Here is a 14,847-nt window from a genome sequence, read left to right as displayed (position 1 = left end):
TAGGTCCAGGGGAGGAAGAGAAGTGGAAAAGTAATGGGGGAGGTTAGAGACAGGTGCCATCAATGGGATGGAATGTCCAAGGCTCCTTTTTATTGGACACTGATGGAGCAATCCACGGGGTTGGGGCTGGTTGGCCTGGTTAAAAAGAACAGAGTAGAGCAGATACTCATAGCAGGGAATGGGAGAGACTCTCTTCCCCCCAACACATGTTCACTAGTGGGCTTTTGATGGCAAGCTGGGAGTACCTAACTCAGGAAATCCTAGTACCACTACAAGGAGTTAAGGATGCTATAACTGCTCTAATGGAAGTGATTTGAATCTAAGTAGACATTGTTAGAAAGGGGAGATGAATGCATCGAGTACTCCTTACTTATGGCAAGTAGAAATGAGCATGGAAAGGAGAGATTTCTGAACTGGATAGCTCTCAGGCTGGGGAGAAGGAGGACAAGGAAGCCTGAAAACACAAGTCAGGGCTTGAGGTCATGTGGAAAGACTGTTAGTGAGGACTTCCATACAAAACCTCAGGAAGAATGGGAGGTGACATGCTAGCATTGTCCTGTAATGTTCTGTGGCTACTCCCTTCAAACGCCCAAAGTCAAAGCAAGGGAATAAAGCATAATCCTTGCACTCCTGACAGTAATGGCATGTGGTCATGTGGGAAGTGGCCTAAGAAATGCATCGATTAGGTTGAAGGAGAGGACTTGGGGCAGGAAGTGTGAGAGCACATTGCACCTCTTTGCAGGACATTCCTGGGCCACAAAGGGGGCCCAACTCTGTGTAGTTTGGAGGGCAGGACCAGGACCAATAGGAGACACTCTTGTCAATCAGAGTCATCCAGCTGGTTGACAGGGAGTACCCTGGGGCAGGGGTTACAAAGCAAGGCTGGCTGTGCATTTGTTGAAATAGTAAAAAGCAGATGATATCATCAGGGAGAGAGAGTTGAAGGAGTGATCATTAAGATCCTTTCTATGATCTGCCCCTGGCCCATGGCAATAGGTATCCTGGATACTAGGGCAGGGCAAGGGCTACCTGAGAGGCAAGACCACAGGACAGGTGTTTCCAAGGGCTAGAATGAGAGAACAGGACAGAAAAGTTGGTTTATGTGTCCCAAAGCTTTATTCATTTCAGCATGAGAGAAGATAGCGACATCTGGGAATGAAATACATGTTAGAGATCAGAGAAGAAAGGGGATTGGGATATAAACAGCAACCATAAATCCAGCAGCGAAGGAGATTGTAGACATAGCAGGGTCTAGAGTAGGCCTAGAGAAGTGGTTTAGGATCTATGTCTAAGGGCTCTGCCATCTCCCGAAGTGCCCCTTTTGTGCTAGTCCTGGTTCCTGCCACCAAGAGGGAGGCAGATTTCTGAAGGAACCTGACTGGGCTGGAACCTCTTGGTCCTCAGTAAAAAGAATAGCAGTGGAGGGGTCCACATCCCAGCGTCAGTGCAGCAAAAATGGTTGGGGGTGGAAGTGGACTTTGGGAAACCTAAGCGGGAGAGGCGTATGGTGATGCTCCTGCCTGCTTCATCCGGACAGTTCCCCTTTGTAAAGATTCCAATTCCTCGTATCTCTGATGCAGATCTCACTCTCCAAGAAACTTCCCTGTATGTAAGAGAAGATTATTGTTACCCTGGCGACCATAGAGCTTTTGCAATTCAGTAGTGTACCCTCATAAGCAACTTGATTCTAGCAGGTTTCTAAGTATGTGTGAGCAGCAGGCTGGGTGCAGGTAGTAAACATGGTTAAATCAAATGGAATTGTCTTCTTGCCCAGAAAAAAAAAATGCTTCTTGTCCTCACCGGATATGAGTACTCTGAGCCACACAGCTGTCGAATCATGAATCTAAGGATGCCAAGAAATCAAGCTCTGGTTTGGTACTTAAGGCAATATTTCTGTGTCAGCCTGTTGTAGTACAATGATCATAGCTTTGGGGTCAGAGAGATGGGATTCTAATCCTGGCTGTGCCATGTATTAATAGTGTGACTTGGGTAAATCATGTAGCTTTCCTGCCCTAGGCTCCTCCCTTTCTTATCTGAAAGTTGGAGATGCTGTGTCCATTTCACAGACTGTGGTGAGTGAGCTGGCCTATTGTCATCAAGGCCACCAGGAGCCAGGGAGGATTTTCCTTAAGGACCCAGATCAAGGTGAGTTCTCTCCCTTGGTACTTGTAAGGTTTCAAGCCATGCTAAAATCCAGAAGTACAACTGTGCCAATGAGTCCCATCAGTGGAGGCTCCAAAGCAGTCGAACGCCCTTACAGATGGGAAACTGGGGTGTTCAGGAAGACAGTGAATTTTAGTTCCAACACTTACTTGGCATATGACTTTAGGCAAGTCACTTAACCTCCCTGTGCCTCAGTTTCCTCATCTGTACAATGGGAATAATAATAGTATTTGTTTATGGAGATTAAATAAGTTGTTATTTTATATGTATAGTTATATCTATTTCATAGATAATACTTGTAATCTCAGAACAGCATCTTGCACATTGCAAGCACTGTATGTAAGCATGAACTGCTATTATTGTCATTGGTAAAGACAGAAATAATTAGGAGATGATATGTCTTGGTTTATGCCTATTGTCCTAAAATAATGTTTGTTTTTTTTTAAACATTTTTATCTTTTTGAGACAGAGTCTCATTCTGTTGCCCTAGCTAGAGTCCAATGGCTCCAGCATAGCTCACTGCAACCTCAAACTCCTGGACTCAAGTGATCCTCCTGCCTCAGACTCCTAAGTATCTGAGACTACAGGCATGCACCATTATGTCTGGCTATTTTTTTCTATTTTTATTAGAGACGGGACTTTGCTCTTGCTCAAGCTGGTCTTGAACTCATGACCTCAAGCGATCCTCTCTCCTCGGCCTCTCAAAGTGCTAAGATTATAGATAATGAACCACTGCACCGGGCCTTGAAACAATGTTTTAATATTGTTCTTTTTGGAAGGCGATAAATGTAATGATCACTCTAGATATAATGGGAAGGGGAGAATCCACTGGTCAGAGAATCAAGGGACCTAGTTCTGTCAAAAAAATTCTGTGTGAATTTTGGCATTTAACCTCTTTGTACCCTAGTTTCTTCATCTTTCAAATAGTTGTGAGTCTAAGCCCAATTTACATTCATGTCAACATCTAGTTTTGGGGTGTCTACTCTGTACACAGCATTATTCAAAGCACTTAACAGTACGAAACAATCCATAGGACATACAAGGGGGATGTTTGGTTTGATTGGATTAAAAACATGGTGGATGATGGGTAAGGTACACCAGAATATGAGAAGACTCCCTGTTCTCAAAAATTTAATGGTTTAGTGGAAGGGACTATTAGAGATTGAGAGTCATCACAAGGCTAGGGGTGCAAAGTGGTCAATGAGTGGAGAAGGAAGAGGTGGGAGATCACCTACAGTTGTTTACTCTAAGAGAACTTCCAGTTGGAGGTGGAATTAGGGCTGGTATTGAGAAAAGAAACATACTGGGAAGAGCATGGATTTGAGTTAGATTAGCGTATAATCCTGGCTCTATCATTATCTGTGTACTCTGAATGCACCACTTAATTGTGTTGAGCTTCTGCTTCCTCACCTGTAAAATGGAGATTGCAATTTCTACAGCAACTTAAATGTGGGACTAGATGCACCTGTTAGGTGATTAATAAATGACAGCTATTATTTGTATGGTTGGAGAGGAGTTAGAAAGGCATTCCAGATACATGGCAAGAGTGAGGGGCAGGAAAGTACAGAGGTTGCCGGAATCAGGGAGGGTGCTTTTTTGCTGGAGTTGAGGATTTATGTTGGTGGTAGTGGGGAATTAGAGTGGACTCAGACTCACTTGATTCACATGCATTTGTCCTCAGCAAGAAATTTCTGATATTTTCCTAGGCCTGTTGACTTCATGTGTTCTTGCAAAGTGATTTGCAAGAACCAATTCTGTGAACCCTGGAAGGTTAATACAATTTTATCTATAACTGGTCTTGATCTAGAAAAGCCATCTAGCACTTGTCTGTAACATCATGAGACATGTTAATCCAGAGGTAATGAGTGTCACTAGCTGACAAATGAATGGGGCCTCTCAGTCTGTCATTGGATTATGTGACTTTTCTTCTGGCAGTTTGAAAACTCACTGAAGAACCATCTAACCCTTTTGAGATTTATGAGATAGTTTACATAAATCTGGATAATTACCAAAAAGCATTCTTAAGGTGGTGGTGAAGAGCAGTGTTAGAGCATCATCAATTCAGCTCAGACCCTGGAGTGCTGGACAGAGGGAGCCAGGCAGGCCCGACACGGAGACTTGCTAAATTATTGAGAAGGGCTACCCTGGGTTAGCAGACAGGCTCAACCCTGTTGCACTCCCAGCCTCAAGGAAGAAACAAGAAGCAGAACTCAGGAAAGATATCTGTCTTCAAATCTCTCTGCTTCTTTTTCAAAAATTTCTTATTTCTTCCTCAGAATCATGTCCAGAATTTCAATGCTTTCACATTTATTTAGTATTTTATCTTTCTTGTATTTTTTTTTTATTTTATTTTTTTTTATTTTGGCATATTATGGGGGTACAGATTTTAAGGTTTCAATAAATGCCCATTTCCCCCCCTCCCCCCAAAAGTCTGAGTCTCCATCATGACCATCCCCCAGATGGTGCACATCTCATTATGTATGTATATACCCGCCCCCCTCCCCCCTCCCACCTGCCCAATACCCTATTACTGTAGTACCTATGTGTCCACTTAGGTGCTACTCAGTTAATACCAGTTTGCTGGAGAATATATCTGGTGCTTGTTTTTCCATTCTTGGGATACTTCACTTAGTAGTATGGGTTCCAGCTCTAACCAGGAAAATATAAGATGTGCTATATCACCATTGTTTCTTAGAGCTGAATAGTACTCCATGGTATACATATACCACATTTTATTAATCCATTCTTGGATTGATGGGCACTTGGGCTGTTTCCACAGCCTTGCAATTATGAATTGTGCTGCTATAAACATTCGAGTGCAGGTGTCTTTTTTGTAGAGTGTCACTGGATCATTTGGGTAGATGCCCAGCAATGGGATTGCTGGATCAAATGGTAGATTCAGTTGTATCGCTTTAAGGTATCTCCATATTGCTTTCCACAGAGGTTGAACTAGTTTGCAGTCCCACCAGCAGTGTAGGAGTGTTCCTCTCTCTCCGCAACCACGCCAGCATTTATTGTTTGGAGATTTTTTGATAAAGGCCATTCTCACTGGGGTTAAGTGATATCTCATTGTGGTTTTGATTTGCATTTCCCTGATGATTAGAGATGTTGAGCATTTCTTCATATGTTTGTTGGCCATTCTTCTGTCTTCTTTAGAAAAATTTCTGTTCAAGTCCTTTGCCCACTTTTTAATGGGGTTATTTGATTTTTTCTTCCTAATTTTCGTGAGTTCTAAGTATATTCTAGTTATCAGTCCCTTATCGGATGCATAGGATGCAAAAATTTTCTCCCATTCTGTAGGTTGTCTATTTACTTTCATGACTATTTCTTTGGCTGTGCAGAAGCTTTTCAGTTTGATCATGTCCCATTTATTTATTTTTGTTGCTGCTGTGATTGCCTTTGGGGACTTCTTCATAAACTCTTTGCCCAGGCCGATGTCTAGGAGAGTGTTTCCAACTTTTTCCTCTAGAGTTCTAATAGTTTCATATCTTAGGTTTAAGTCTGTTATCCAGCGTGAGTTGGTTTTTGTGAGAGGTGAAAGGTGTGGGTCCTGTTTTAGCCTTCTACAGGTGGCTATCCAGTTTTCCCAGCACCATTTATTGAAGAGAGATTCTTTTCCCCAGCGTATGTTTTTGTCTGCTTTGTCAAAGATGAGATGGCTATATGAGGATGGTTTTATATCAGGATTCTCACATCTGTTCCACTGGTCAATATTCCTGTTTTTGTGCCAATACCATATTGTTTTAATTACTACAGCTTTGTAGTATAGTTTGATATCTGGCATATTAATGCCTCCCATTTTGTTTTTGTTGCCTAGAATTGCTCTTGATATTCGGGGTCTTCTTTGGTTCCATACGAAGCGTAAAATTATTTTTTCTATATCTGTGAAGAATGCTGATGGGATTTTAATAGGTATTGCATTGAATCTGTAGATCAGTTTGGGTAGTATAGACATTTTGATGATATTGAGTCTGCCGATCCACGAGCATGGTATGGATTTCCATCTGTTTACATCCTCTGCTATTTCCTTCCTCAGTGTTTCATAGTTCTCCCTGTAGAGGTCTTTTACCTCTTTGGTTAAATATATTCCTAGGTACTTTAATTTCTTTGTTGCTATTGTGAAGGGAATTGAGTCTTTGATTTGGTTCTCAATTAGATTGTTGTTGGCGTATATGAATGCCTCTGATTTCTGTGTATTGATTTTGTATCCTGAGACTTTACTAAATCCATTGATCAGTTCCAGGAGTTTCTTGGTTGAATCCTTGGGGTTTTCTAGATACAATATCATATCATCAGCAAACAGTGAAAGTTTGATCTCTTCTGCCCCTATTTGGATACCTTTGATTCCATTTTCCTGTCTGATTGCTGTAGCCAAGACTTCCAGCACTATGTTGAACAGAAGTGGAGATAGTGGGCAGCCTCGTCTGGTTCCAGTTCTAAGTGGGAATGATTTCAATCTTTCCCCATTCAGTATGATGTTGGCTATGGGTCTGTCATATATGGCTTGTATCATTTTTAGGTATGTCCCTTCTATGCCTATTTTCTTAAGTGTTCGTATCATGAAAGGGTGTTGAATTTTGTCAAAAGCTTTTTCTGCATCTATTGAAAGAATCATGTGGTCTTTGTTTTTGCTTCTGTTGATGTGGTGAATTGCATTTATAGATTTACGTATGTTGAACCATCCCTGCATCGCTGGGATGAAGCCCACTTGGTCGTGGTGGATTATTTTTTTGATAAGTGCCTGGATTCGGTTAGCTAAGATTTTGTTGAAAATTTTTGCATCTATATTCATTAGGGATATTGGTCTGTAGTTTTCTTTTTTTGTTGCATCCTTTCCTGGTTTTGGTATCAGAGTAATATTCGCTTCATAAAAGGTGTCGGGGAGGTTTCCGTTCTTCTCGATGTTGTGGAATAGTTTCTGCAAGATAGGTACTAGTTCTTCTTTGTAAGTATGGTAAAATTCAGGTGTGAAGCCATCTGGACCGGGACTTTTCTTTTTAGGGAGATTTTTAATTGCTGTTTCTATTTCAGCTGTTGAGATTGGTCTGTTCAGGGAATCTATTTCTTCCTGGTTGAGCCTAGGGAGGCTGTGTGTTTCTAGAAATTTGTCCATTTCCTCCACATTTTCCAGTTTGTGTGCATAAAGATTTTTGTAGTATTCATAAATTGTATCTTGTATCTCTTTGGGATCAGTTGTGATATTTCCTTTTTTGTTCCTGATGGAGCTTATTAGAGATTTCTCTTTTCTGCTTTTCGTTAGCTTAGCCAATGGTGTGTCAATTTTGTTTATTTTTTCAAAGAACCAACTTTTTGTTTTATTAATCTCCTGAATAGCTTTCCTGTTTTCAATTTCGTTTAGTTCTGATTTGATCTTGTTGATTTCACTTCTTCTGCTGGGTTTGGGGTTGGTCTGTTCTTCTTTTTCCAGCTGTTTGAGTCGTTTCATTAGATTGTCTATTTGTGATCTTCTTGTCTTTTGGTTATAGGCATTTATGGAGATAAACTTTCCTCTCAGAACTGCTTTAGCTGTGTCCCAGAGGAGTTGATAACTTGTCTCTCCATTGTCGTTTTCTTCATAGAAGTTTTTTATTTCCGTCTTGATTTCTTCATTTACGAAGTAATCATTTAGTAGGAGGTTGTTTAATTTCCACGTTTTTGTGTAGAAATGTGAGTTTCTGTTAGGGTTGATTTCTAGTTTTATTCCACTGTGGTCTGAGAAGGTACATGGTATGATTTCTATTTTTTTAAATTTCTTGAGATTTTCTTTGTGTCCTAGGATATGGTCAATCTTAGAGAATGTCCCGTGAGCTGATGAGAAGAACGTATATTCAGTGGATTTTGGGTAGAATGTTCTGTAGATGTCTGTCAGACCCAATTGGTCTAGAGTTTTGTTTAAGTCCATTATTTCTTTATTAATTTTCTGTTTGGAGGATCTGTCTCGTGCCGTCAGTGGGGTGTTGAAATCCCCGGCGATTATGGAGTTGCTATTAATCCATTTGCTTAGCTCCAGTAAGGTTTGCTTTATGAATCTGGGTGCACCTACATTGGGTGCATATATATTTAAAATTGTTATCTCTTCTTGTTGGACTGTGCCCTTCACCATTATATAATGACCCTCTTTGTCTTTTACTACTTTTGTTGGTTTAAAAACTAAATCGTCTGAAATTAGAACTGCCACACCAGCCTTCTTTTGGCTTCTATTTGCTTGGAATATTGATCTCCACCCTTTTATTTTTAGTCTATATGCATCCTTGCAGGTTAGATGTGTTTCCTGAAGACAGCATATACTTGGCCTGTATTTTCTTATCCATTCAGCCAGCCTATGTCTCTTGAGTGGAGAGTTTAAGCCATTCACATTTATTGAGAGAACTGATAGGTAGTGTAGATTACTGATCATTCTGTTGGGTTGGATGTTGTTGCTATGATTTCTGTCTTGAGCCATTGTAATATCTGGCCTTTAATATCTTTGGGTTTTGGTTGTTTTTATATTCGTGGGTTATTATTATGATGTTCTGTGCATAACGCTGTTTTAAGTACTTCTTGTAGGGCTGGTCTTGTCTTGGTGAATTCTCTGAGCCTTTGCTTGTCTGAGAATGTTTTTATTTCTCCTTCATATACGAAGCTTAGTTTTGCAGGGAATAATATTCTAGGCTGGGCATTGTTTTGTTTCAAAAGAGTGAGAATGGGGCCCCAGTCTCTCCTTGCTTGTAAAGTCTCATTAGAGAAGTCTGATGTTATTCGAATTGGCTTTCCCTTGTATGTTACTTGCTTCTTTTGTCTTACAGCTCTTAGAAGGGCCTCTTTAGTTGATACTTTGGTCAGTCTGATGACTGCATGTCGTGACGTCTTCCTGTTTGCGTTGAATCTCCCAGGGGTCCTCTGAGCTTCTTGAACTTGTATATCAAGATTTTGAGCAAGGCCTGGGAAATTTTCCTCTATTATATCTTCAAACAGCTTGTCCAACCCTTGAGTGTTGTCTTCTTCCCCTTCCTGCAACCCTATGACCCTCACATTAGGTTTCTTCACATAATCCCACAGCTCTTGTAGGCTTTGCTCTTTTCTCTTGTTTCTCTGCTCTATTTCTGTGACTGATTTATTTAATTGGAGGGTGTTATCTTCAAGCTCTGAGATTCTTTCTTCTGTTTCATCTACCCTGTTCTTGAGACTTTCCACTGTATTTTGTAGTTCCTTGAATTGATTCTTCATTTCCAGGAGTTCAGTTACACTTTTCTTCAATGTGTCTATTTCTTTTCTCATATCCTGGAGAATTTTTGTGGTTTCTTGGTGTTGATTATTGAGTTGTTGTTGCAGCTGGGTGAGTGTTCTTATGTTCCACATACGAAATTCCTCTTCTGTCATATTGGTTGCCTGATTTTGGTCGGTGTCCGTTTCTAGGGGGCTGGTGCTCCTCTTTGTGGGTGTGTTTTCCGTTTGGTTCTTCATATTTCCTGAGTTCTTTTGCTGATTTCTTCCCATGTCGATCAGTTGTTGTTTCTTTCCTTAGGTTATTGTTTGGGTATTCACACACCTTGTTTAGTTTCTGAGGCGTTAGGTGGTGCCTGTGGGTGAAATTGGACCACTCCCTGTATATTGAGTCAGTGGGTGCCGTGGAAAGGCTGTGCAAGATGCCGTCCCTGTCAGTAGGTGGCGTTTGCTTGGAGGAACAGGCTATGGTGTTGATTTTGAGTCCTGTTATCAGCTCTCATTCTGGGCGGAGCTGGGTTGGGTAAGCCTGCCCTCAGGCCGTTAGCAGGGGTCAAAGTTCTGTTCTCTGCTTCCAGGGACAGCTGTCAGGGCGGGGCTGGAATGGTCCTGCTCAGCCAGAAAGTCTGGGTGTGGGGGTGGGGCTGTCTGAGACGGCAGTCTGCAGCAGGCCTCGCTTCTTTCCACCCTCCCCAACTCCGCAGCTACTCCTGGGCCTCTGCCAGCAGGCCAGACCACACGCCACCAGGCCTCCCCGACTGTGATGCCGGCGGGGAGGTTCCCTGCACAGGAACGCCACCTGGGTTGGGCGCACGGCCTCCTCCTGGGAGGAGGGTTGCCCTCTAGGACGCCGATCCGCCCCTGGAGGCACACAGACCTCAGTAGGCTGTTCACGTATAACCCTTCTGTGCCCCAGGCAATGCTAGCCCTCCGTGCAGGGGATCTGGTCTGCAAGTCCGACCTCTGGGTCCCAGAGTTCAAACTGTATTCCCACCAGGGAGAGGATTTCCGGTCCTAATTCACCCACAGGGAGCCCAAGCTGGGTCTATGTCTCTCAGCCTCTGAGTCGGCACCTTTTTCCTGGGAACACGGTGCCAGCAGCACCTGGGAGGGCGGGTGGGGTCCCAAATGGGAAGGTCCCGTTCCCTGGAGGTGCCTCCGGCTGGTGGCTGTATTGTCTCTCTGGGCAGCCGCGGGTAGGGTCGTCGGAGGGGAGGAGGAGGCAATATGGCGCCTGCTGCGCGGCTCGGGTCCGTGCACACGGAGGTGCCCGGAGGAAGTTGGGAACCTGGTGCCACGTCTGCTACAGGCTCACCGTTGGCAGGCGGCAGCAGTCTCTGGGCTGGTGTCCGCAGGTCTCTCCACCCGCTGGGGAGCCCACCAGCAGTCCCGAATACAGGGGAGGGGAAACAGCAATTCCACCTACCCTTGCCGCTGGTCTCCGGGCTGCTGCGGTGGTCTCAGCCTCCAGTTCTCCTCCGCAGCCTCCTCCCGTGGAGTCTCCCGGGGTCTCAGGTACCCCTCCTTCCGGTCCTTGTCCGCTGTATGCTCGTCTTCTTGCTTCTTTCCTCTAGTTTCTGCTAGAATCTGTCTTTTCTGCAGAGACCCTCTGTCTGGCGGTGTTATTCGTCCGCCATCTTGCTCCGCCCCCCCCGTATTTTTATTTTTAATAAATGATAAATATGACTCAATAATTTTAATAAATGCTAATAGTATTCTAATAATGCAATTCACTTATATTCTCAAATTATTAATATTGACATGTATTATTACTAATGTTAATATTAATGATAAATAAATAAATATGGCTCGTGTTGGAGGAGGCAGGTTAAAAATAACAATTTTGTAAATGAGGACATTCAAGTCCTCAAATTTTAAAAACCTTACTGATATAAATGATTCACAGATATAAATGATTACATTTCAAAGTGAATGTTCAATTAGTCATCTTGGCCAAAGGGTGATCTAGTGGGAAAAGTTCTATACAGGAAGTCAGGAAATCTGAGTGTTGTTTCCAATGTCACCAATTTTTGGTCTGGTATCTTTGGGCAAGATACTAAACCTCATCTGTAACATGCTGATAACATTTACTTTGTGTATCTCACAGGATTGTTGTGAAGATCATATCAGAAAGTGTACATGGAAGTATTTTATAAGCTAAGAAGCATTATGCAAATACATGCTAATATAGGCAATGTTAATTACTAAATTATTCACAGAATTTTATTTTATTAATACCCTTACTGCTTTCTATAACTCTTTTGGTAATTCCACTGCCAGTTAGTGAAGGCCAGGGCAACTGGGTGGACTGTCCCATCATTGGTTCTACATGTCCCAGCCATCACACTGGATGCTGAGAATGCAAGATGAGAAAAATGTGCCTTCTGGGACCTCAATTTGTTTGAAGGAGATAATACTTAGACTAAGATACGCATGATACAACTTCTAATCCAAAAATTTAAGTGACATTTTGTGCATAATGGTTAAGAGCTAAGCACTGTGCTATTTCCTAGGGATATAAAAATTTATAAGGCATAGTCTTTACACTGGATGATCTCCCCATCTAACGGGGGACACAGATAAGTAAACAAACAGGGACGATGCCAAGCAGAGGCAAAGTGGAGGTGAACCAAACAAAGACTTCAAGTTCAGAAAGAACACAGGTTCCAGGTTCTGTGAATCGATTTTCTTACATGAAAAATGGGGCTAAAAATACCTTCTTTGCAAACTTGGGAATCTCTGAGACTTTGGCATTAAAAAAAGAAACCAGGTTCCTATATGGATTTAAATAAGGTATTTGCCAAGGGTTCTGGCACAGAATAGGTACTTAAGACAGTGACATATTTGGAGGTGGTGGCAGTGTGTCTGAAGTGAAGCACCAAGTAGTGTTTTTGGCTTATTGGTAGCTGTTGGTAATTTCTGACGCCTGCACCCAACACTGACTTCAGTCAGCCTCAGGGTAGCATTCATGTCTCCAGTAGACTGAAGCCCCAGGAAGGGCATTCAGATCAGGAATAGAATGAGGTTCATTAAGAGGAATGCTTTTTTTTTTTTTTTTCTGAGACTGAGTCTCGCTCTGTTCCCCTGGCTAGAGTGCAGTGGCCTTATCATAGTTGACAGCAACCTCAAACTCCTGGGCATAAGCGATCCTCCTGCCTCAGCCCCCTGAGTAGTAGAGGCTACAGGTGTGTGCCACCATGCTAGGCTAATTTTTCTATTTTTTGTAGAGACAAGGTCTTGCTCTTGCTCAGGCTAGTCTCGGACACCTGGTTTTAAGCAGTCCTCCTACCGTGGCTTCCCAAAGTACTAGGATTACATGAGCCAAATATACCCAGCCAGGAGAGTGTATTTTTATATGGTCTTTCTATAGTTTTGAAAAAACTCTACAATCTCATTTGATCACCTTGGGGGAAAGATTGAACATCTTTATTCTTGGAGAATCATTCTTTGAGCAGGGGATGGGCACAGACTATTCCAGAAACTATCTTTAGAAAGGACGATCTATGAGTGTCAAAGGTCCTCAGAGATAGTGAGTGTATGGATTGGCTCACCTGTTGGGAACAGGGCCAAGAAAGGCTGCATATTTTGGCAGTTGTTGGATGTTACAGACATGAAAATCTGCAATATGTTTATGCCTCTTTAATTCCTTAGCAATATTGTGGAGGCTTCATTAAATTTATTCCTAAGTCATTTTGTTTGTTTATTGATGCTATTGTAAATGATTTTTATTTCAGTTGTCTATTGCTAGGTTACACACTGCCCCAAAACTTTGTGGCTTAAAAGAATAATTTTTAATTTAAAGATAATTTTTCTCACATGTCTGTGAATAGACTTGGTTTAGCTGGATAGTTCTTACTTGGAGTTGATCACTGGGTAGCAGCCACACAACTCACACTCAGAGCTGTAGACAGATGTTGGAGTCATCTACAGGTTCATGTGGGTTAGACATAGAAGATTAATTGCTTGTATGGCTGGCAGGAGATACTGGCCAACAGCTCAGCAAAGGTTACCTACTGATGTGCCTACAGGTGGCCTCTTTCTGCGGCTTGGCTTTTCACTACATGGTGGTTGAGTTCCAAAAGTGAGTGTTCCAAGAAACACGCAGTGGAAGCTGCCAGTGCCTTAAGGCACAACCTGGAAAATGCCACAGAGTCACTTGCACCGTGTTATTTAATATGCAGTCAGGGAGCCTGATCAGGTTAAATGGAGGGGACATAGATGCCATCTCTTGATGTCAGGAGTGTTAAAGTATTACCAAATGCAAGGGGAGAGAACCCAGAATGAATTTCTTGGTAAGAGGAATGTTAAAGGATTTGTGTCCATTTTTAATATGCTACAGTATTGATTATATTAATATTTCCAGTTACTGGTTGCTGATATATAAAAATAATACTGATATTTTATTATGAACTTGTATTCTATGATTTTGCATTGTTCATTTATTAGGTGTATATATTATCTATGTTTATATTATATAGATATGTTATACAAAGGCGTTAGGTTATCTACATGAACAGTCCTGCCCTTGTAAATATGACTGTTATTACTTGGTCATTATGTATTACCTTTCTATATAGTGGATTTGATTTGCTAACTTTTTGTGTCTATATTTGTGAGGTATACCAATATGAACCTTCCTTTTTATTTCCTATTGTCTTTGCTGGGTAATACTTATAGAGTAACTTGGAAGTATTTCCTCCTCTTCTATTTAAAAAATATTTTGTATACAATTGACATCATATTTTCATTAGATGTTTGGCAAAATTCAGCTATAAAACCATCTGAGACCAATATTTTCTTTGTGGAAGGGATTATAACTACAAGTGCACTTTAAATAAATAGGGGGTATTTAAATTATCTATTTCTTCTCGACTGAGTTTGGTAGTTCATATCTTTCACAAATTTGTTCATTCCACTGAAGTTGTGAAGTTTATTGGCCCAAAGATCTTATTTATTTATTTTTTTTGGTTTTTATAGAATTGATTGAAATATCACCTCTCTTAATAATATTGGTAATGTCTTATTTTTATTAATTCTTTTAATGTGCCACCTTTTGATCACATCAATTTTCTTTTTTGTTTTTGGGTTTCCTATTTCACTGATATTTTTACTCTTATTTTTATTATTTTCTGTGTTCTGCATACTTTGGTTTCAATCTGTTTTCCTTTTTACTGTCCAAAGATAGAAGCTTAGGGCATTAATTTGAGACCTTTCTTATTTCTGATATTCACATTTAATGTTATGAATTTACCTTTAAGCACTTTTAGCTGTATCCCATTTATTTTATTATCTTGTATTTTAATTTTCATTAAGTTGAAAATGTTTAAAAATTTCTCTTGTGATTTATTCATCATGGGTTTGTATAAAAGTTCATTAATCATTTCTCTGCAGTTTTCAATTTATTATTAACCCCAGCCAGTTAATTCTTATATCAGATATTATATTTTTTAATTATAGAAATTCCATTTGGTTATTTTTTAA

This window comes from Microcebus murinus, chromosome 3 (genome assembly GCF_040939455.1).
Source record: "Microcebus murinus isolate Inina chromosome 3, M.murinus_Inina_mat1.0, whole genome shotgun sequence".
NCBI lineage: Eukaryota > Metazoa > Chordata > Mammalia > Primates > Cheirogaleidae > Microcebus > Microcebus murinus.
This window is presented reverse-complemented; position numbering follows the sequence as displayed.